We start from the raw sequence: 25,347 nt of genomic DNA, 5'->3' as shown, positions 1-25,347 counted from the left end.
AAGGGAAGAATGTTTACACTAGAAAACACAGTAAAGGTCAATTCTATCTCAATAAAGGTAAAGGGAAAAAAAATATTCTCCTGATTTGGTACAGAGACAGTCACTAGGCCACTTTGGAATCATCAAGCCACTAAGAGAGGAATCAAAGAAGGAAGTTACCTGGTGTGATTGACTAGCTCCATGGGAAATAGAGTAGTTCACTTTGAAACGGGAACTAAACATTTTAGGGAGTTTTGGAGACTGAAGGAGATCCTGTGACCATACTCCCCTCTCTTTGTCCAAACTCTCCTGATGAAATTAGTGAGCCAAGTTGGTATATAGTAAACACTCAACACCAAACATCACATTCAGATTGAATCACATTCATCTGAAGCTGCCACAACACCACGTACTGCCAGGAAAATTCCTTGTTTTCTTGATCAAGGAAACAAGGGCACGTTAACATTGGGCATATTAAAATACAACACAAATCCTTAGAGACAAGAACACCAATGGCTTAGATACCTCAAGAATAAAGATAAATCCACTACAAGGGAAAAAATCGCAATAAAATGAAGTCCTAAGACAAACAGAACACAGAACTGGCAGTCAGAAATCAAGAAAGTCTTGTGACCAATAACAAAAATGAGGGTTGTGGCTTCTTTCTATTTTTCATTGCTTAGTATTTGAATGTAATTATCATCCCTTTTCCTTATCTTTATAAAGAGGAATTATTTTTTCCTTCTTTTTCCTCCTATTTCCATTGACCACTGTGTATAGAACGTGGTGGTGTTTATGGCATTTACATTGTCATTTTGTACACAGATTGAAGAATTTTGATATGGGAACACAACAAACTGGAGAAATAATGGCACAACCCAAGAAGCCCAAATTTAGGGAAACAGTGGCAGATGATGCTTCCTCAAGATACAGTAACTAGATATGACTTTGGGTTGTCTCAAACAAGTGGAACAGCAGTGATACCTATACTATCAAATTCACCACCTGATCACAGCTGATGATGTAGGGGCAGACACAGGATCCAAGCTGAGATGGCAAAATTCTCTCCCAGGAATCTGAAGCTTGGAGTGGAGAACACAGAGACTGAGATTTCTGAGGTGCATTAACAGCAAATACTCATGGAGCAGATCCACAGACTCTGCTGCTGTGGAATGCAAGAATGGTCCACTGTCACTGTCCTTTCTCCCTTTAATCAACAATGCCTTCAATTTCTGAGATATTCCAATTTCCTTTCACTAAATTCCTTTGTTGTTAATGTCACTTATGCTTTAGAGGGACTTGAGAGCTGTGAATTTTACTTCTTAAAAATATAACTAGTACAAAGTCAGTAAAATTCTAATCAAATTTTCAACATGATTTTTTATTAAAGCTAATTTTAAAATTCACCTGGCAAACTAAATGCACAAGAACAACCACTAAAATGTGGGAAAGGGAAAAATGGTCACAATTACTGGCCTGTCAGACATCAAAATATACTATAAAGCCACAGTAATTTAAATACATGTTATTGGTATGATAATGACCAATAGATGAAAGAAAGAGTAAGTCCAGAAACAAATGCACTTACAAGTGAATTTAGAAATTTCCCAGTGTTTATGTTTATATAGGAATGTGTTTCTATCACCTTCATATTTACTGCAAACAAAATTTGGGTTGACAGTTTTTTTCTTTCAGCACTGTATTTCAACCCACTGTCTTCTGTCCTCAGTTATTTTTTTATGAGAAGTTAGCCATTCATTGTACTTTTGTTTCCCTGTATGTGATGAGCCATTTTTCTCTTACTGCTTCCAAGATTTTCTTGTCTTTGGCTTTGAACAACTTGACTATGGTGTTCTAGTTGTGGATATTCTTGTGTTTTTTCCTATTGAAGTTTGTTGAGTGTCTTCAATATGTAGATTAGTATTTTCAAAGTTGGGACATTTTCAGTCATTATTTCCTAAAATAGTTTCTTCCCATTTCTTCTAATTATTTTCCTGTTCTTTTCTCTCTTCTATCCTTCAGACTCCCATCAAATGTACATTGGCATGCTTGATATTGTCTCGCCAGTCTCTGAAGTGCTGTTCATTTTTCTTCAATCATTTTCTCTGTTGTTCAGATTAGGTAATTTCTATTTATCTATCTTAGAGTTCATTGATTCTTTTTCTTCATCACAAATCTGCTGTAGAGAACCTGTAGTGAATTTTTCCTTTTGATTATTGTACTTTTCAACTCTAGAATATAAATTTGTTTCTTTTTTTAATAATTTCTATCTCTCTCACTGTTTTCATCATACTTTCCTTTAATTCTATAGACAGTTTCCTTGAGTTCTTTGATAATATTTGTTAAAGCTACTTTGACATCTTTGTTAAATTCAACTTCTGAGGACACTCAGAGAATCTACCGTCAACTCTTTTCCTAACATAAGTACACTTTTGTGTTTCTTTGCCTGCTTCATAATTTTTGTTGAATAATTGACATTTTAGGTAATATATTAAAATGAAACTGAATTCTGACTTCCCCACTACCACAGGCTGCTGGTATTTTTTTTATTTGTTTACTAACTTGTCTGAACTAAATATGTGTAGCCTATCTACCTAGCAATGTGTGGTAACTTTTATATTTATTCTTGTATTTTTTGCTTTTATAATTTTTTCCTTTTTTTGTTTTTAAGCCTGACTTCCTAAGGGTTACCCCATGTCTGAATATCTTACCACTCAGACAGATATTGTTCTGGGGTTGTGTTCAAACACCTTGAGCCACTAGGCTTGCTGATGCATCTACGTGCGGGCTGCGGAGCACATTCAAACACCAGGCTGTGCTCCGGTTTTCACTGGCTTTTACTTTCCACTAGGTTCTCTTACATCTCCTCTGCATAAGCTTGCAGGCTCGACTGGGCAGAGATGTGCAGGTAGTTTGGACCTATTCCAGTCTCCCGTTAAACTGAGATATATGCAGACTTTATCAAACCCTCTCTGGCAGTCTCCTGTTCCTGTTTAAATTCCTGGCTAGCCTGCTGGTTGCTCCAAGTAGCAACACAGCCTCAGGCTAGACAAGACATTGGCCCTCCCTGTCTGCTGACCACTGAGATCACTGCTGCTATCATATGAGTCTCTTCTGGCAGTGGAAGCCAGGCTCCTGGGTTCACGGCCTGCCAAGAGATCTGAGAGGGCAAAACAGGAAATCTCTGGGCAAGTATGCCACAGACTTATGCTCTTCTTACACAAATTCAGTAGTTTTCATGAATAACAGTTTCTAAGTCTGTTGAATGCGTTTAGTGAATTCAGAGTATTGAAATGGTTATTTTTGACAACTTTGTCCAGCTCCGTAGTTGCTTCTTTAGAGAAAAGATTTCTTAACTTCTTAACCACATCCTGCTGGAGATAGATTTCATCTAAAACGTATTTTTCAACTAAATGTTTTGATTGTAAAACATTTATTAATTACTAATATAGCAGTCGAAATCCAAGTATCAGTAGAAGTGGTTGGGAGTGTTTAGGAAATGAAAAACTAGCTAATGTGCTTGACTGATTAGTCTGAGTCATTAAATAAATATATGTTTAAACGTGTATGTTAAAATATAAGAATAACCATGAGGAACAGAATGCTTAACTTCTAAATTATTAAAAGGTAAATACTAAAATAAAATCTTGTCAATCCAATAAAAGGCAGGAGGGGGAAGAGGGAAATTACACAAAATTCTAAATACCAAACCCAATATCAATAATCACATACAATATGATTAGGTAAGTCTAATATATTAAAACTTAGAGATTCTCTGATTATGTTAATAAACTAAAACATGCTGTTCACAGAAAAAAACTGCAAACAGAATAACATAATAAAGAAAACACCACCAGGACAGGAAAGGAAATAGCAGGCAAATAATAAGACAAAGGAAAACTGGTACAACACTATTGATATCACATAACATAGAGTTCACACTTTCAAAAGAAAGAAATGGGGATATTTTATATAATAGAAATAATGTTAATAACTGACATATTTTATAATAACATTAATAATGTTTTATATTCATATGTATTCAGAAATAATATCAGTCATGAAATTTTATGTAACTAACAAAATAGCTTTGAAATAAGGTAAAAGTAAGAAGAAATCATAGAACCACAACAAGAAAAAACAAATCCAATGTCTGTGGATGGACTATGACACACCTCTATCTGAAAACAGTAGATTAATTTTTAAAAAATACAAAAGAATAAGGGGGTAGCTTCAAGGTGGTGGAGGAGTGAGATGTGGAGTTCGCCTTCCTGCCCACAAATACATCAGAAATACATCTACATGTGGAAAAACTGCTACAGAACACCTACTGAATAGTGACAGAAGACCTCAGACTTCCCAAAGGGCAAGAAATTCCCCATGTACCTGGGTAGGGAAAAAGAAAAAACAGAGATAAAAGAATAGGGAAAGGACCTGCACCTCTGGGAGGGAGCTATGAAGGAGGAAAAGTTTCCACACACTAGGAAGCCCCTTCACTGGTGGAGACGGAAGGTAGCGACAAGGAAGATTCAGAGCCATGGAGGAGAGCACAGCAACAGAGTGCAGAGGGCAAAGCAGAGAGATTCCCGCACAGAGGATTGGTGCTGACCAGCACTCACCAGCCTGAGAGGCTTCTCTGCTAACCACCGGGACAGGGTAGGGCTGGGAGCTGAGGCTACAGCTTCAGAGGTCAGATCCCAGGGAGAGGACTGGGGTTGGCTGCATGAAGAAAGCCTGAAAAGGGCTAGTGCACCACAGCTAACCAGGAGGGAGGCCGGGAAAAAGTCTGGACCTGCCTAAGAGGCAAGTGACCATTGTTTCAGGGTGCGTGAGGAGAGGGAATTCAGAGCATATCCTAAACGAGCTCCAGAGACGGGTGTGAGCCAAGGCTATCAACGCAGAAACCAGAGACGGGCATGAAATGCTAAGGCTGCTGTTGCAGACACCAAGAAGCCTGTGTGCAAGAACAGGTCACTATCCACACCTCCCCTGCTGGGAGCCTGTGCAGCCCACCACTGCCAGGGTCCTGTGACCCAGGGACAACTTATCCGGGAGAACACATGGTGCGCCTCAGGCCGTTGCAACTTCACGGACCTCTGCCGCTGCAGGCTCGCTCTGCATTCCATACTCCACCCTCCCACCAACCTGAGTGAGCCAGAGCCCCCTAATCAGCTGCTACTTTAACCCTGTTCTGTCTGAGCGAAGAACAGACACCCTCAGGCAACCTACAACCAGAGACAGGGCCAAATCCAAAGCTGAACCCCAGGAACTGTGCGAACAAAGAAGAGAAAGGGAAATCTCTCCCAGCAGCCTCAGGAGCTGTGGATTAAATCTCCACAATCAACTTGATGTTCCCTGAATCTGTGGAATCTGAACAGACAATGAATTATTCCAAAATTGAGGCGGTGAACTTTAGGAGCAAAAATATAAATATTTTTTCTTTTTTCTCTTTTTGTGAGTGTGTATGTGTATGCTTCTTTGTGTGATTTTGTCTGTATAGCTTTGTTTTTACCATTTGTCCTAGGGTTCTGTCTGTCCACTTTCTTTGTTTGTTTGTTTGTTTTTAGTATAGTTTTAAGCGTTTGTTATCATTGGTGGATTTGTTTTTTGGTTTGGTTGCTCTCCTTTCTTTTTTCTTTTCCTTTTTTTATTATTTTTATTTTTTATTTTAATAACTTTATATTATTTTCTTCTTCTTTCTTTTTTTCTCCCTTTTCTTCTGAGCTGTGTGGCTAACAGGGTATTGGTTCTCTGGCCAGGTATCAGACCTGTGCCTCTCAGGTGGGAGAGCCGAGTTCTGGACATTGGTTCACCAGAGACCTCCTGGCTCCACAAAATATCAAACAGTGAAACCTCTCCCAGAGATCTCCATCTCAATATTAACACCCAGCTGCACTCAACGACTGGCAAGCTACAGTGCTAGACACCCAATGATAAACAACTAGCAGAACAGGAACACAACCACACACATTATCAGAGAGGCTGCCTAAAATCATAATAAGGTTACAGACAACCCAAAAATACCACCAGACACGGTCCTGCCCACCAGAAAGACATGATGTTGCCTCATCCTCCAGAACACAGGCACCAGTCCCTTCCAACAGGAAGCCTACGCAACCCACTGAACCAACATTAGCCACTGGGGGCAGACACCAAAAACAACAGGAACAACGAACCTGAAGCCTGTGAAAAGGAGACCCTAAACACAGTGAGTGAAGCAAAATGAGAAGACAGAGAAACACACAGCAGATGAAGGAGCAAGGTAAAAACCCACCAGACCAAACAAATGAAGAGGAAATAGGCAGTCTACCTAAAAATGAATTCAGCGTAATGATAGTAAAGATGATCCAAAATCTCAGAAATAAAATGGAGAATATACAACAAACATTTAACAAGGACCTGGAAGAAATAAAGAGCAAACAATGATGAACAACAGAGTAAATGAAATTTAAAATTCTCTAGAAGGAATCAATAACAGAATAACTGAGACAGAAGAATGGATAAATGACCTGGAAGATAAAATAGTGGAAATAACTACTGAACAGCAGAATAAAGAAAAAAGAATGAAAAGAACTGAGGACAGTCTCAGACACCTTTGGGCCAACATTAAATACACCAACATTCGAATTATAGGGGTCCCAGAAGAAGAAGAGAAAAAGAAAGGGACTGAGAAAATACTTGAAGAGATTATAGTTGAAAACTTTCCTAATATGGGAAAGGAAATAGTTAATCAAATCAAGGAAGCACAAAGAGTCCCATACAGGATAAGCCAAGGAGAAACATGCCAAGACACATATTAATCAAACTATCAACAATTAAATACAAAGAAAAAATATTAAAAGCAGCAAGGGAAAATCAACAAATAACATCCAAGGGCATCCCCATAAGGTTAACAGCTGATCTTTCAGCAGAAACTGCAAGCCAGAAGGGAGTGGCAGGACATACTTAAAGTGATGAAAGGGAAAAACCTACAATCAAGATTACTCTACCTAGCAAGGATCTCATTCAGATTCAACAGAGAAATCAAAATCTTTACAGACAAGCAAAAGCTAAAAGAATTCAGGACCACCAAACCAGCTTTACAACAAACGCTAAAGGAACTTGTCTACGTAGGAAACACAAGAGAAGGAAAAGACCTACAATAACAAACCCAAAATAACTAAGAAAATGGTAATAAGAACATACATATCGATAACTACCTTAAAGGTAAATGGATTAAATGATCCAACCAAAAGACATAGACTGGCTGAATGGATACAAAAACAAGACCTCTGTATATGCTGTCTAAAAGAGACCCACTTCAGACCTAGGGACACATACAGACTGAAAGTGAGAGGATGGAAAACTATATTCCATGTAAATGGAAATCAAAAGAAAGCTGGAGTAGCAATTCTCATATCAGACAAAATAGACTTTAAAATAAAGACTATTACAACAGACAAAGAAGAACACTCCATAATGATCAAGGGATCAATCCAAGAAGATATAACAATTGTAAATATTTATGTACCCAACATAGGAGCACCTCAATACATAAGGCAAATACTAACAGCCATAAAAGGGGAAATCAACAGTAACACAATCATAGTCAGGGACTTTAACACCCCATTTTCACCAATTGACAGGTGATACAAAATGAAAATAAATAAGGAAACACAAGCTTTAAATGATACATTAAACAAGATGGACTTAATTGATATTTATAGGACATTCCATCCAAAAACAACAGAATACACTTTCTTCTCAAGTGCTCATGGAACATTTTCCAGGATAGATCATATCTTGGGTCACAAATCAAGCCTTGGTAAATTTAAGAAAACTGAAATCATATCAAGTAACTTTTCTGACAACAACGCTATGAGACTACATATAGATTACAGGAAAAAATCTGTAAAAAATACAACTATCTGGAGGCTAAATAATACACTACTTAATAAACAAGACACCACTGAAGAAATCAAAGAGAAAATTTAAAATACCTAGAAACAAATGACAATGAAAACACGATGACCCAAAACCTATGGGATGCAGCAAAAGCAGTTCTAAGAGGGAAGTTTATAGCAATATAATCCTACCTTAAGAATCAAGAAACATCTCAAATAAGTAACCTAACCTTACACCTAAAGCAATTAGAGAAAGAAGAATGACAACAAAAACAAAAACAAAAAACCCGAAGTTACCAAAAGGAAAGAAATCATAAAGATCAGATTACAAATAAATGAAAAAGAAATGAAGGAAATAATACCAAAGATCAATAAAACTAAAAGCTGGTTCTGAGAAGATAAACAAAATTGATAAACCGTTAGCCAAACCCATCAAGAAAAAAAGGGAGAAGACTCAATTCAATAGAATTAGAAATGAAAAAGGAGAACAACTGACACTGCAGAAATACAAAGGATCATGAGAGATTACTACAAGCAACTATATGCCAATCAAAAGGACAACCTGGAAGAAATGGACAAATTCTTAGAAAAGTACAAACTTCCAAGACTGAACCAGGAAGAAATAGAAAATCTAAACAGACCAATCACAGGCACCGAAATTGAGACTGTGATTAAAAACCTTCCGACAAACAAAAGCCCAGGACCAAATGGCTTCACAATTCTATCAAACATTTACAGAAGAGCTAACACCTATCCTTCTCAAATTCCTCCAAATTATAACAGAGGGAGAAACACTCCCAAATTCATTCTATGAGGCCACCATCACCCTGATACCAAAACCAGACAAAGATGTCACAAAGAAAGAAAATTACAGGCCAATAGCACTGATGAACATACATGCAAAAATCCTCAACAAAATACTAGCAAACAGAATCCAACAACACATTAAAACAATCATACACCATGATCAAGTGGGGATTATCCCAGGAATGCAAGGATTCTTCAATATATGCAAATCTATCAATGTGATACACCATATTATCAAATTGAAGGAGAAAAACCATATGATCATCTCAATAGAGGCTGAAAATGCTTTTGACAAATTTCAACACCCATTTACAATAAAAACCCTCCATAAAGTATGCATAGAGGGAAATTACCTCAACATAATAAAGGCCATATATGACAAACCCACAGCCAACATCATTCTCAATGGTGAAAAACTGAAACCATCTCCACTAAGATCAGGAAAAAGACAAGATTGCCCACTCTCACCACTATTATTCAACATAGTTATGGAAATTTTAGCCACAGCAATCAAAGAAGAAAAAGGAATCCAAATCAGAAAAGAAGCAAAGCTGTCACTGTTTGCAGATGACATGATAACTATACATAGAGAATCCTAAAGACGCTACCAGAAAACTACTAGAGCTAATCAATGATTTATTAAAGTAGCAGGATGCAAAATTAATGCACAGAAATCTCTTGCATGTCTATACACTAATGATGAAAAATCTGAAAGAGAAATTAAGGAAACACTCCCATTTACCACTGCAACAAAAAGAATAAAATATCTAGGAATAAACCTACCTAAGGAGACAAAAGACCTGTATGCAGAAAACTATACACACTGATGAAAGAAATTAAATATGATACAAAGTGATGGAGAGATATACCATGTTCTTGTATTGGAAGAATCAACACTGTGAAAATGACTATACTACCCAGAGCAATGCAATCCCTATCAAACTACCACTGGCATTTTTCACAGAACTAGAACAAAACATTTCACAATTTGTATGGAAACACAAAAGACCCTGAATGGCCAAAGCAATCTTGAGAGAGAAAAACAGAGCTGGAGGAATCAGGCTCCTGGACTTCAGACTATACTACAAAGTTACAGTAATCAAGACAGTATGGTACTTGCACAAAAACTGAAAAATAGGTCAGTGGAACAGGAAAGCCGAGAGACACATATGGTCACCTTATCTTTGATAAAGGAGGCAAGAATATACAATGGAGAAAAGACAGCCTCTTCAATAAGTGGTGCTGGGAAAACTGGACAGCTACATCTAAAAGAATGAAATTAGAACACTCCCTAACATCATACACGAAAATATACTCAAAATGGATTAAAGACCTAAATGTAAGACCAGACACTATCAAACTTTTAGAGGAAAACATAGGCAGAACACTCTATGACATAAATCACAGCAAGATCCTTTTTGACCCACCTCCTACAGAAATGGAAGTAAAAACAAAAATAAACAAATGGGACCTCATTAAACTTAAAAGCTTTTGCACAGCAAAGGAAACCATAAACAAGATGAAAAGACAACCCTCCGAATGGGAGAAAATATTTGCAAACAAAGCAACTGACAAAGGATTAATCTCCAAAATTTACAAGTTGCGCATGCAGCTCAATATAAAAAAAAAAAACCCAATCTAAAAATGGGCAGAAGACCTAAATAGACATTTCTCCAAAGATATACAGATTGCCAACAAACACATGAAAGGATGCTCAATATCACTAATCATTAGAGAAACGCAAATCAAAACTAGAGTGAGGTATCACCTCACACCAGTCAGAATGGTCATCATCAAAAAGTCTACAAACAATAAATGCTGGAGAGTGTGTGGAGAAAAGGGAACCCTCTTGCACTGTTGGTGGGAGTGTAAATTGATACAGCCACTATGGAGAACAGTATGGAGTTTCCTTAAAAAACTAAAAATAGAAGTACTATACGACACAGCAATCCCACTACTGGGCATATACCCTGAGAAAATCATAATTCTAAAAGAGTCATGTACCACAATGTTCATTGCAGCTCTATTTACAATAACCAGGACATGGAAGCAACCTAAGTGTCCATCGACAGATGAATGGTTAAAGAAGATGTGGCACATATATACAATGGAATATTACTCAGCCATAAAAAGAAATGAAATTGAGTTATTTGTAGTGAGGTGGATGGACCTAGAGTCTGTCATACAGAGTGAAGTAACTCAGAAAGAGAAAGACAAATACCGTATGCTAACACATATATATGGAATTAAAAAAATGGTTCTGAAGAACCTAGGGGCAGGACAGGATTAAATACACAGATGTATACTGTACCAACAAAATGAAAATCTAAATGAATTGGACAATTTCTAGGAAAACATGAACTTTCAAAACTGGGGGAAGAATAGGAATAAAATGTTAAAAGACCAGCACTGTAGAAGAAATTGAAAAGTCTATGCACTGGTCCCAGATGGTTTATGGATAACTTCCAGATTATTGCTAAGAAATAGATCCTTCCCAAAATATACCAACTGTCTCAGAATATAGAAAAAGACAAAAGGTAAACAACTCATTTTATAATGCTAATATAACAATACAAATTCCAGACAAGAAGAGAATAAGAAAACTGTACATCTCCCACCTTCTCTCCCTCCTCCAGTCAGTAACTCTTCTTGCCTGTTCACTTGATGCCAGCCCCTGTATGCCAGCTGTTGCACTATACTAGTGTAGTTTAAGGTACTGTACTATAAGATTAGAAATGTTTTCTTTATTTTTTGTGTTTTGTTTTTATGTATTATTTTGTACAATCTTATTAAGAAAATGTCTAAAAGATATATACCCAGCCCCACATGGCCCAGCAGCAAAGCAAGCAAGCAATATAGCTAAGAGACTGCAAATGTGCCTCTCGTTCTTGTGAGTTCTTACAAGAATCTATATTTGTAGGATAAAAATTTGCAGTGACCCTGGGAGAGACTAATGGGCTACTCCTTGTGTTCTCTAGTTTGGCAAATTGGGAGGATGTGAAAGTGGGATCAGCCAGAAAATTTTAAACTATGAAATGAGATCATGTTTGGTTAGTCTACAATGTAGTCCCTTAAGAATTTCAGAAAGGAGCTGACTTCTTGGGAAAGGCCATCTTTGCTTCTGGAGGAAAAAGAAAATTGTTTGAAGGTCCTTTTAACTTTCTGATGTATTTTAAGCCCTCCATTGAACTTGGAAAATATGTTGTAATAATCAAATGTAAAATGTTTCAGCTGAGCAGGCTGTGCTCTGTTAAGCGATGTAACTTGCATGTGCCATTTAACATATCTTTATCAATGCAGATTGCATTCTAATAGGTAAATTTATCTTCCCCATGTGAGAGTTTCTTACTGATTCTTGGGAGGTCTGTGTGTTATTTTTCAAGTCCTTACCAAAAGAGGAGACTAGAAAAGATATTCACATTTAACGTTTCATCACTGGAGAAGAATGAGAAAAAAAATTTAGCCGGACTGTTGCCCCAACTGGACTTAATGTCCATTAAGTGATATTATTTAAGACAAAATAATCAGGATATTGTCAAAGGGACTGATGTCTGTCTACCACGGGAAGCCTAAGGATAAAACCACACCTCAGAATCGGTGTGTATTTCAGTTTCCCAAAGGAAATGAGCCGTAATACTTATCCTAGTAGACAGGCAAGCTTTCACAGGTAAATCTTGGGGCTTCACCTGAAGAGAGTGGGAAACTATTCCATATCCTTATGCTTCTAGAAGCTGGGTCCTAGATTTAAAAGGTTTAGGTTCAAAGGTACTCTCATTGATGTGGGGAGGGGAGGGTACCCCTTTAATATGGGCTCAGGGGTATCTGTATAGTAAAAGAACCCAGAGCCAGGCAAAGACTGGTCCAATAGGGCACCCATATAGAGCAGTTTGTGCCCCCAAACTATATTCATCTGGGGTTTATTTACTTTCCCTGTACATTCATTAATCTATTTTCTTATTCTCAAAGTTTCAGGTTAAAACTGGGTATTTCCTTGCAGTGAAGGTTTAAGGCAATAGTCAAGAGTTTGTTTTTTTGTTTTTCTGGAGTTTGGGGTTTGTTTGGGTTTTTGCCTTGAAAATCCTCTAAAAGAATTTAGAAAAGTCTATGTACCTTCTCATACATTGTTAGTTTGGCAATTAAAATTTTTCATCACAAGTTTAAATAACTGCTAAGAACATAACTTCTGGCATATTATAAATATTGCCATTTTTAAATCAAACTGTTATATCATTTGTTAAATACATTCCACAGAATATTGAGATTCATATACTTCATCCATTTAAAAAAACATTAACAAGATCTATTTTAACAGTCAAAACTTTACATCACTCCTTTTCCTCCTAGAACTTATAGTTCCAATCCACTTCCCCATAGAATTTTATAATGTAAATTTTATTCTTGAAAGTATTTTATTGATCACCCTATCATAATTCTCTGCCACAAAAATAAGTAAATTAATGAAAACACATTTTATTTAATTTCCAGTGGCTATAAGGATCTAAATGCTAAAGTTTCTTCTAATTAGGTTATTATTCTAATTTTATATGTAGGTGATTTCGATAAGTAATTTCAAATTTAAAACATATGTTTTTGCAGGAAGTGCATTTCTTAATGAGATAGATGTGGCTTTTTAAAATTAGTTCATATACATAGATGAACATTTTTCATTACTAGAGACAATTTATCAATTTTATTGCATTTTATGTAAGCATTTGAGAAAACTGTTCATATATATAACTAGGTGCAAACACAAGGAGCTTTATTATAGTCATGCCCTTCATTTCCTTTCATTTTTTACAAGCTACATACAAAACAAAAACAATAATCAACAAAAAATAATTTAAATCACCTATCCACTGACAACCCCTTTAAGTCTTCCTTCAGCTTTAAGGGAAGCAAAGAATTAGAACCGCCTGAGTTGCAAAAGTCTTTGTTACCAATCACTGCAGCCATTCACTTTCTCAATACCAGCACCAGTATTCTCAAGTGTTCCCTTGGTGGCTCCCTAGAAGCAAGCAAGCAACCTGGGGTGTTTACTGTCCACCCCAGGACAATGCACATAGTAAGATCTAGAAGGGTGAGACTGAGGCCTTTCCTTAACAAAGTATGAAAGTGAAAGAGTAGAAGGGGAAGTCAGAAAAAAGAACTTGCAGACCACTGGCATATTATCAGGCAGATCAATTTTAGGAAAGCAAACATATGGAAATTGAGAATCCAGAATCATTGTTCCTGTTACTCCTTGGAAGGCCAGGAACATATTGCCCCAGGCTGGAAACAGGTGGGATAGGTGAAAGGGGTAACACCCTGGTCTTGAGATAAATAAATGCTAACTGCAGAATGTTGAGGCATAGATGCCTAGCTGAGGTGGCAATGACATTCAAAGTATATTTGTGGAACTATTTATCATTCCAGAGATTCCCAGAAATATTTGGCAATAAAAAATGTATTTCTTGCAGTCAATGTGACGGGATCCCAGAGTGTTTGAGCATATAATTGAAATAGCATCTGTTTTTTAAATAACAGGAAAAAGCTGTTCCCCTTATTCTCTCAATTACCTAAAAGCAACGTGGAGAAGAAAAACAAAATGGAAAACTATCGTCGATAAAACCTCAAGATATCCATTACTCTTAACATATTATATGAACCACAAGATATCTGTAACTCTGAACACAATACAAGTGTAGCTGCCATATGCAATGAAGATAAAATTGGGGTGTAGGAAGATAACGAGGCAAGATGCATGTGGCTGCAAATAAGAATAAAATAGGTAAAGAAAGCATCTTGGAATATAATTAAGAAATATGCAAAAGAAGAAAAACATTGAAAGGTATACCATATTCTTAAATAGAAAAACTCAACATGTTTTTCAGCACTTTCATAATCTATGTTTTTATACAATCCCAATGAAACTACCAATAGGGTTTAAAATTAGGCAAGCTGACCATAATGTTCCTATAGGAGAACACAGAATCAAGAATAATCAAGATTACAAAAAGGGAATGAGGCAGAAATGCTCTAGGAGATGTTTAACCATATTATAAAAGTTAATTAAAACAGTGTGGGGCTTCCCTGGTGGCGCAGTGGTTGAGAGTCCGCCTGCCGATGCAGGGGACACGGGTTCGTGCCCCGGTCTGGGAAGATCCCACATGCCGCAGAGCGGCTAGGCCCGTGAGCCATGGCTGCTGAGCCTGCGCATCCGGAGCCTGTGCTCTGCAAGGGGAGAGGCCACAACAGTGAGAGGCCCGCCTACCGCAAAAAAAAAAAAAAAAAAAAAAAAAACAGTGTGGTGCTAATACATGAATAGACATATCAGTGAAACAGATTAGAAAGTCCAGAAACAAACCAAAAAAATTTTTTTAAACCATACAGGAATTATAATAAAGGCTAATTTTCAAATTGGTGGAGAAAATACAGATTATTCAATGAATGGTGTTGGGACATCTGGGCAGCAAAGCAGAAAAGAAGAAACATTTGGCTTAATACTTTATATTATATAATAGGAAAAATTCCAAATTGAGCAAATATTTAAATTTTAAAACCAAGACCATAAACGCATTAGGGAAAAAAATGGAAGAACATTTTTATCATCTCAAAGTTGGAAAGGTCTTTCTACAGGTGAAGAAAACCCCTGAAGTCACAAGAGAAAATACTGATAAACTCAACTCTGTAAAAATAATACATACATGGAAAAGTCACTATTATACCAAAAGATAAATGACAAACCTGGAGAAGTATTTCCAACTCACATTATATTCAAAAGCCTAATTTCTTTCTTGTATAAGAAACAAAAACAACAACCAAAGAAAACAAGCATGAACAAAGGATATCAAAAGACAATTCACAGAAAGGAAAAAAATCAAACAATTCTAAAAATTAAGAGGTATTCGACCTCAGTCTCAGTAAGGAGAATGCTAATCAAAACTACAAGCTCTGAGTTTTCACCTGTCACGTTGGCAATGGGCAAAAAGTTTGAGAACTCACCGGAGTGCTCTGGTGGTCTTTGAGCAGCTGTAATCCGACTCCAGGCCCATCCTGCCAAACTCTGGGATGTTGGAGGTGTGGCTGCTCACCGTGTCTCTGCTTTGCCATCTGGCTACCGCATAGGTTCTACCAATAGGAGGTACTGGAGGGGAGGAAGGAGGCTGAAAAAGGAAGAAAGGATGTGCTTCGCCCTCTCAACGTCTTGCTCTGGCCTACGTTACCCCAGCAACTGTTTTCACCTGTGGAGTCAGTGCTTAACCATTGCAGCAGCTGAGTCTAGTTTGCGGTTTCTCCATTACTTGAAGAGTCAGCCTGACCTTTCCCCTTTCGGTGAACCATCATTAACCAATTAGTGCTCCCTCCTCGAAGTCTGGTCCGGGTCCACAGGGTCCCTCCTCCAAGCTCACAGCACCAACGGAATAAAATCCTCCTCCAAAGAGATCTGCATTTCAATACTGTAAGTTTCCCTCCTCTAAGCTTCTAAGTTTTATTTCAGCCTCTTTGCTCCTCCAGCCTTAGAGATGGCGACTGCTTTTTGCAATTGCTACTTCCCTGGTACCTCAGTATTCTCTTCTTAACAATTTTGTACGGAGGTAACAGTTCTTCACATGAAACTCTGTTTCAGTAATTAGTATGGCACATGATTGGATCTTAACTGGTACAGTAGCCAAAGTTGTAGAGACATAGTCAGTCTTATACGTTATTGGTGTTAACTGATGCATACACACATACACACACACATATACACAGAAAGCTGGCAATTTACCATTAATTTCACGTCTAGGAATTTATCACAAATTTACTCACTTGTGTGTGAAATACTGTGTATAAAAGGAAGTTTATTGTAGCTTTGTTTATAAAAGCAAAAGATTGGAGGAGAAGCTAAAAGTTGATCAATAAGAGAATGTTAAATAAATTACAATGTATTCATTAGTAAAACACTTTGCAGAAATTTTTTAAAACAATTTTTACTTTACATATTGTCAGTTTATTTCTTTGTTCCAGTTTGACAGTATCAACATAATTGATTCTGAAACTGATATGATAGGTACTCAACAGTAATTTTTCTTTCAGTTGTTCTGGTTAGCACAGAGGAGGTTCTTTGTTGATGCCTTTCTAACCACAGCTTATATCTGGAATTTATGTTTTTTATACCATTTAGATACAGTGATAAAGACTTAAAGTAAATGTTGGCAGCTGAAGACATTTTTTTCCCTTCCTTCTGTCACTCGCCTGCACAACTCAGGATACCTAACTGATCAAGGTTTGTGTGATATAAAGGTAACAAAGCACAAAGGAGCCTATCTTTCTTGCCAAGGTGAGATGAAAGTATTCTAGGGAGATTTCCAGTTAATAACCTCTTGTTTTGGACATAATCAGTACTTTCTCTTTAAAAATGGGTTTTCAGTAGCTCACTGGAAATAATGAGTTCACATTTCAGGCAAGAAATATATTGTCAAATGTTTGCCTTTATATCACTTGCAGGCCCTTGATATGAATCCCAGGCCAGGCTAGCTGGAATCTGGATGGTTTCTAGCACAAGCAAGGATTAAAAATAAATTTTAAAAAGCACTTTGCTGTACCAATATGGAATTATCTCCAAGATAATGGTAAGTGTAAAAAGAAAAGTGTGAAACAGTGTGTTTTTATGCTTCTGCTTGCATTTTTTAAGTTAAAAAATATACATGTTTGTGTAGAATACTTCTGGAAGGACCCACAAGAAACTGGATACCTAAGGAAGAGGGATGAGAGAGACGCTTAAATTTGCTATATACCCTTTTGCACCTCTTGAATTTTGTAATATGTACATGTATTACCTATACTAAAGAAAAAGGTAATGCAAAAAATCACTAAACTATCAAAGGGCAGGGGGAAAAGAAATACAGAGGCTTTTATGGTTCAAAATTGCAAACTGTGCAAAAATGTTTACTCTCTCTCCCAAGACCACATTAAAAGGATGTTAAAAGAACAAAAATGACATAAATTCACAAAAACAAAGAGAACAGGAGGGAAGCTATTAGCAAGTGAAATATTTCTAAACATTTCTGGAAAAGGAAAAAGCAAATGAGAGGTTCTGAATCTGGGCAAAGAAAACCTGGAATATATGAGGAAGGAGAAGGGAGCTACAAAGCATAGGAGAGTCTACCCAGGAGAGTCTAAAAAAACGCCAGCCTGACTTCAAGACTGAGAACCACAGGCAGTGGGAACTAAAGCCTGAAAACTGTTAACAGCATCACCCCCAACTATCCCTTCCATATGGTTTGACCAGAAGTTGGCAGATAAGTATTTGGCCAAAAATCAATACATAAACAATGGGCACTTTTCTAAAAGAAACTGACCAAAATAGAACAAAGGGAGCTAGTCATGGCTCTGGGGTCCCAAAGGTCTGGAAGCTCTTTAGGATCCTACTTAAGGATCCCCAGGCTAATGACTGGCTCCCCACTCACTCACCCGAAAAAAGAATGTCCACTAGTGAACACACACACACACAACTTTTTCTATAGTCTTAATTTTAACTGTGATGCAGAAAAGTATTATTATATACTTGGAAAAGAAGGCAGCATGAAAATAAAGATTGAGATAATGAAGGAGAAAAGTAACACTGGAGGCAGCACAGATTATTTAGGGAGCAGAAGAGAACTTAAAAAGGAAACTCAAATATTCTCAGACATTATAATCTCATAAAATGAGAAGGGGGGCATTGGTTTCCAACCCCAGGAGTTCCCCAGGTGAAATCCAAATCTGACCCCTGAATGCAGAGGGCAAGGAGAGACTGAAGAAAGAGGCAGACCACTCCAGGTTGGTAGGTGGCAGATTTAATAAGCAAGAGAACTTACATAGAGGCTTGTCTTGGGTGTCCACAAAATGAATAGATCTCCACACCTGCCCACCAGAATCTTGAAAGTTTATATAGAGGCTTTAACAGGGTTCATTTGTATATGTAGTCCAAATGCTCTCAGCAGCACATTGCTCTCTCCAGGCGGCATCCTTGAAAATGACTCCTGGTATGGGAAAGAGGGTTGAAAGTATTTACATTCCAAGGACAAGGGAGGGGTAAGAAGCCTCCAATTGCCCGGGGCCAGCTACTGGATCAAATGGTGGTCACATCCTCTCGATGATTTCCTCCAACAGGGGTGTTATGGAAAAGGAGCAATCAGAGAACCCCCCAAAAAAGCACTTAGAAATAAAAATACATAATTGCGAAATTTTAAAATATTAACAAAAATTTTGAATATAAAATAAAGAAACTCTCTCTGAAAATAGAATCTAAACACAAGGAGACAGAAAACAAAGTCATAAAAACATCAACCCAGAAGTTCCAAAATCCAGCCAATGTGAATTCTAAAAAGAGAAAATGCAGAGGGTAATTATTAAAGAAATAATGTAAGAAATTCCCAGAATTAGGTAAACAACTTTCCAGACTAAAATGGTGCACTAATTGTGCAATAAAATAAATGAATAGAAAAATACCCACATCCAGTCCCACATTCTTGAAATTTTAGAATACCAAGTGTCAAGAGACTATCCTAAAATTTCCTGAAAGGAAAAAAAAGTTTGCTCAATAATGAGAAGCAAATTAACATCAAACTTGGCAAATCAACATGTATTTTAAAACTTAAACCCTCCAAAGTAATAAAGCAAAAAAAAAAATTTTTTTTTTGAAGTGCGTGGGCCTCTCACTGCTGTGGCCTCCTCCGTTGTGGAGCACAGGATCCGGACACGCAGGTGCAGCAGCCATGGCTCATGGGCCCAGCCACTCCGCGACATGTGGGATCCTCCCAGGCTGGGGCACAAACCCACGTCCCCTGCATCAGCAGGCAGACTCTCACTCACTATGCCAACAGGGAAGCCTGCAAAAAATATTTTCAATTTAGAATTTGATAGTCAATCTATCAATTCAGTATGAGAAAACAATAATGACATTTTTTTCAGAAATGTAGAGACCCAGAGCATTTATCTCCCTCTTTCTTGGGAAATTACCTTAAGACATGCTCCAAAAACTTTAAGATGTAAATCAAAAAAAAAAAAAAAAAAAGATATGCAATCAAAAAACTGGGACTCCAGCCTAGGAGAGTAACAAGAGTAGGAAGACACAAAATGACATCTCCTCAGCCAACCTAGAGAGTAATCAGCCCAGATTAGATAAAAAGGATAGTAGGCTCCAAAAAAAAGAGGTATCAGTAGACCGGCGTGGGGTGGTAATGATAAAAAGATACCCTTGGTTTGACAGTATCATTACTGCTGCAAAGACAGACAATATAAGAAAAAAGGGAATTAGAAATTCAAAAAAAAAAGCTAGAAGGGAAATATAATCATAGCATATAATTTGGCTCTGCAGTGAAAAATATTGACAAAATCAAAATCATATAAACACTCCTGAGTTTCAGCTTTTGGAATCAATCTGTAGACAAAACTCATAACTTTTATTACATTAATAGATTAGAAGTACTATTAAAATTTAGTGACCTAAAAATGCAGAAGATAGAGGGAAGTGAAAAGGGGAGGAGAGAAGTAAAAGAAAGTGTAGGGATATTAATTTTTTCATCCACTAAAATGTAAAGTGAGGAGTAAAGAGATAACTAGGTATAAAAGTGTCTATGGGGGCTTCCCTGGTGGCACAGTGGTTGAGAGTCTGCCTGCCGATGCAGGGGACACGGGTTCATGCCCTGGTCCGGGAAGATCCCACATGCCGTGGAGTGGCTGGGCCCGTGAGCCATGGCTACTGAGCCTGCGCATCCAGAGCCTGTGCTCCGCAACGGGAGAGACCACAGCAGTGAGAGGCCCGCGTACCGCCATAAAAAAAAAAAGCAAGGAAAAAAAACAAATAACATACAAGGGAATCCCCATAAGGTTAACAGCTGATCTTTCAGCAGAAACTCTGCAAGCCAGAAGGGAGTGGCAGGACATTTAAAGTGATGAAAAGTAAAAACCTACAGCAAAGATGACTCTACCCAGCAAGGATCTCATTCAGATTTGATGGAGAAATTAAAATCTTTACAGACAAGCAAAAGCTAAGAGAATTCAGGACCACCAAACCAGCTTTACAACAAATGCTAAAGGAAGTTCTCTAGGCAGGAAACACAAGAGAAGGAAAAGACCTACAATAACAAACCCAAAACAATTAAGAAAATGGTAATAGGAACATACATATCAATAACTACCTTAAAGGTAAATGGATTAAATGATCCAACCAAAAGACATAGACTGGCTGAATGGATACAAAACAAAACCTGTACATATGCTGTCTACAAGAGACTCACTTCAGACCTAGGGAACATACAGACTGAAAGTGAGGGGATGGAAGAAGATATTCCATGAAAATGGAAATCAAAAGAAAGCTGGAGTAGCAATTTTTCATGTGAGACAAAATAGACTTTAAAACAAAGACTATTACAAGAGACAAAGAAGGACACTACATAATGATCAAGGGATCAATCCAAGAAGAAGATATAACAATTGTAAATATTTATGCACCCAACATAGGAGCACCTCAATACATAAGGCAAATACTAACAGCCATAAAAGGGGAAATCAACAGTAACACAATCATAGTCGGGGACTTTAACACCCCATTTTCACCAATTGACAGGTGATACAAAATGAAAATAAATAAGGAAACACAAGCTTTAAATGATACATTAAACAAGATGGACTTAATTGATATTTATAGGACATTCCATCCAAAAACAACAGAATACACTTCTTCTCAAGTGCTCATGGAACATTTTCCAGGATAGGTCATGTTTTGGGTCACAAATCAAGCCTTGGTAAATTTAAGAAAACTGAAATCATATCAAGTATCTTTTCTGACCACAGTGCTATGAGACTAGATATCAATTACAGGAAAAAATCTGTAAAAAATACAAACAAATGGAGGCTAAATAATACACTACTTAATAACCAAGATAACACTGAAGAAATCAAAGAGGAAATCAAAAAATACCTAGAAACAAATGACAATGAAAACACGATGACCCAAAACCTATGGAATGCAGCAAAAGCAGTTCTAAGAGGGAAGTTTATAGCAATACAATCCTACCTTAAGAAACAAGACACATCTCTAATAAACAGCCTAACCTTACATTTAAAGCAATTAGAGAAAGAAGAACAAAAACCCCCCAAAGTTAGCAGAATGAAAGAAATCACAAAGATTGGATCAGAAATAAATGAAAAAGGAATGAAGGAAACAATAGCAAAGATCAATAAAACTAAAAGCTGATTCATTGAGAAACTAAACAAAATTGATAACCATTAGCCAGATTCATCAAGAAAAAATAGGGGAAGACTCAAATGAACAGAATTAGAAATGAAAAAGGAGAAGTAGCAACTGACACCACAGAAATACAGAGGATCATGAGAGATTACTACAAGCAACTATGTGCCAATAAAATGGACAACCTGGAAGAAATGGACAAAACCTTAGAAATGCACAACCTTCCGAGACTGAATCAGGAAGAGAAAGAAAATATGAACAGAACAATCACAAGCACTGAAATTGAAACTGTGATTAAAAATCTTCCCACAAACTAAAGCCCAGGATCAGAGGGCTTCACAGGCAAATGCTAGCAAACATTTACAGAAGAGCTAACACCTATCCTTCTCAAATTCTTCCAAAATATAGCAGAGGAGGGAACACTTCCACTCATTCTATGAGACCACCATCACCCTGATACCAAAACCAGACAAAGATGTCACAAAGAAAGAAAAAAAATCAGGGCAATATCACTGATGAACATAGATGCAAAAATCCCCAACAAAATACTAGCAAACAGAATCCAACAGCACATTAAAAGGATCATACACCATGATCAAGTGGGGTTTATCCCAGGAATGCAAGGATTCTTCAATATATGCAAATCAATCAATGTGATAAACCATATAAACAAATTGAAGGAGAAAAACCATATGATCCTCTCAATAGATGCAGAGAAAGCTTTCAACAAAATTCAACACCCATTTATGATAAAAACCCTGCAGAATGTAGGCATAGAGGGAACTTACCTCAACATAATAAAGGCCATATATGACAAACCAACAGCCAACATCGTCCTCAATGGTGAATAACTGAAACCATTTCCACTAAGATCAGGAACAAGACAAGGTTGCCCACTCTCACCACTATTATTCAACTTAATTTTGGAAGTTTTAGCCACAGCAATCAGAGAAGAAAAAGAAATAAAAGGAATCCAAATTGGAAAAGAAGAAGTAAAGCTGTCACTGGTTGCAGAGGACATGATACTATACATAGAGGATCCTAAAGATGCTACCAGAAAACTACTAGAGCTAATCAATGAATTTGGTAAAGTAGCAGGATACAAAATTAATGCACAGAAATCTGTTGCATTCCTATACACTAATGTTGAAAAATCTGAAAGTGAAATTAAGAAAACACTCCTATTTACCATTGCAACAAAAAGAATTAAATACCTAGGAATAAATCTACCTAAGGAGACTAAAGACATATATGCAGATACTTATAAGACACTGATGAAAGAAATTAAAGATGATACAAATAGATGGAGAGATATACCATGATCTTGGATTGGAAGAATCAACATTGTGAAAATGACTCTACTACCCAAAGCAATCTACAGATTCAGTGCAATCCCTATCAAACTACCACTGGCATTTTTCACAGAACTAGAACAAAACATTTCACAATTTGTATGGAAACACGAAAGACTCCAAATAGCCAAAGCAATCTTGAGAAAGAAAAACAGAGCTGGAGTAATCAGGCTCCCGGACTTCAGACTATACTACAAAGCTACAGTAACCAAGACAGTATGGTACTGGCACAAAAACAGAAATATAGATCAATGGAACAGGATAGAAAGCTCAGAGATAAGCCCACACATATATGGTCACCTTATCTTTGATAAAGGAGGCAAGAATATACAATAGAGAAAAGACAGCCTCTTCAATAAGTGGTGCTGTGAAAACTGGACAGCTACGTGTAAAAGAATGAAATTAGAACACTCCCTAACACCATACACAAAATAAACTCAAAATGGATTAAAGACCTAAATGTAAGGCCAGACACTGTAAAACTCTTAGAGGAAAACATAGGCAGAACACTCTATGACATAAATCACAGCAAGATCCTTTTTGACCCGCCTCCTAAAGAAATGCAAATAAAAACAAAAATAAACAAATGGGACCTAATAAAACTTAAAAGTTTTTGCACAGCAAAGGAAACCATAAACAGGATGAAAAGACAACCCTCCGAATGGGAGAAAATATTTGCAAATGCAGCAACTGACAAAGGATTAATCTCCCGAATTTACAAGCAGCTCATGCAGCTCAATATCAAAAAAACAAAGAACCCAATCCAAAAATGGGCAGAAGACCTAAATAGACATTTCTCCAAAGAAGATATACAGATTGCCAACAAACACATGAAAGAATGCTCTACATCATTAATCATTAGAGAAATGCAAATCAAAACTACAATGAGATATCATCTCACACCAGTCAGAATGGCCATCATCAAAAAGCCTACAAACAATAAATGCTGGATAGGGTGTGGAGAAAAGGTAACCCTCTTGCACTGTTGGTGGGAATGTAAATTGATACAGCCACTATGGAGAGCAGTATGGAGGTTCCTTAAAAAACCATAAATAGAAATACCATGTGACCCAGCAATCCCACTACTGAGCATATACCCTGAGAAAATCATAATTCTAAAAGAGTCATGTACCACAATGTTCATTGCAGCTCTATTTACAATAGCCAGGACATGGAAGCAACCTAAGTGTCCATCGACAGATGAATGGATAAAGAAGATGTGGCACATATATACAGTGGAATATTACTCAGCCATAAAAAGAAATGAAATTGAGTTATTTGTAGTGAGGTGGATGGACCTAGAGTCTGTCATACAGAGTGAAGTAAGAGAAAAACAAATACCATATGCTAACACATATATATGGAATCTAAAAAAAAAAAAACCATGGTCATGAAGAACCTAGGGGCAAGTCAGGAATAAAGACAGAGACCTACTAGAGAATGGACTTGAGGACACGGGGAGAGGGAAGAGTAAGCTGGGACAAAGTGAGAGAGTGGCATGGTCATATATACTCTACCAAATGTAAAAGAGATAGCTAGTGGGAAGCAGCAGCATAGCATGGGGAGATCAGCTCGGTGCTTTGTGACCACCTAGAGGGGTGGGATAGGGAGGGTGCGAAGGAGGGAGATGCAAGAGGGAAGACATATGGGCATATATGTATATGTATAACTGATTCCCTTTTTATAAAGCAGAAACTAACACACAATTGTAAAGTATTATACTCCAATAAAGATGTTTTAAAAAATAAATACATAATAAAAAATTTTTCAAAAGATGGTCTATAGATAATGTCTTAAATTGACAAAATAAGAAATAGCAACATAAGACTTTTAGATAAATGGAGGCTACCTCCATAAAAACATAAATAATTGGAAAACTTCAAAGTGATTGCCTGTGTGGAGTGGGACTGGGAGTAGAATGGTGAGTCAAGAGACTGTTGCTTTTCTTTAAAACTCTTCATCTTTAAAGCTATTTTCTTTAAAACTATTTCATCTTTTAATTGTGAGCATATATTAGTTGGATAAAATGCATATATATCCATTAAATTTTGAAGGTAGTGTTACTTCACATATTTGTGAGGTTTTGGACATTAGGGTTTCATATAGATGGGGGAAATGTGTACAGGACCAG

Source organism: Mesoplodon bidens (assembly GCF_964165515.1).
Source record: "Mesoplodon bidens genome assembly, chromosome: 2".
Classification (NCBI taxonomy): domain Eukaryota; kingdom Metazoa; phylum Chordata; class Mammalia; order Artiodactyla; family Ziphiidae; genus Mesoplodon; species Mesoplodon bidens.
The sequence above is the reverse complement of the archived record's forward strand: the minus strand, read 5'-3'. Positions refer to the sequence as shown.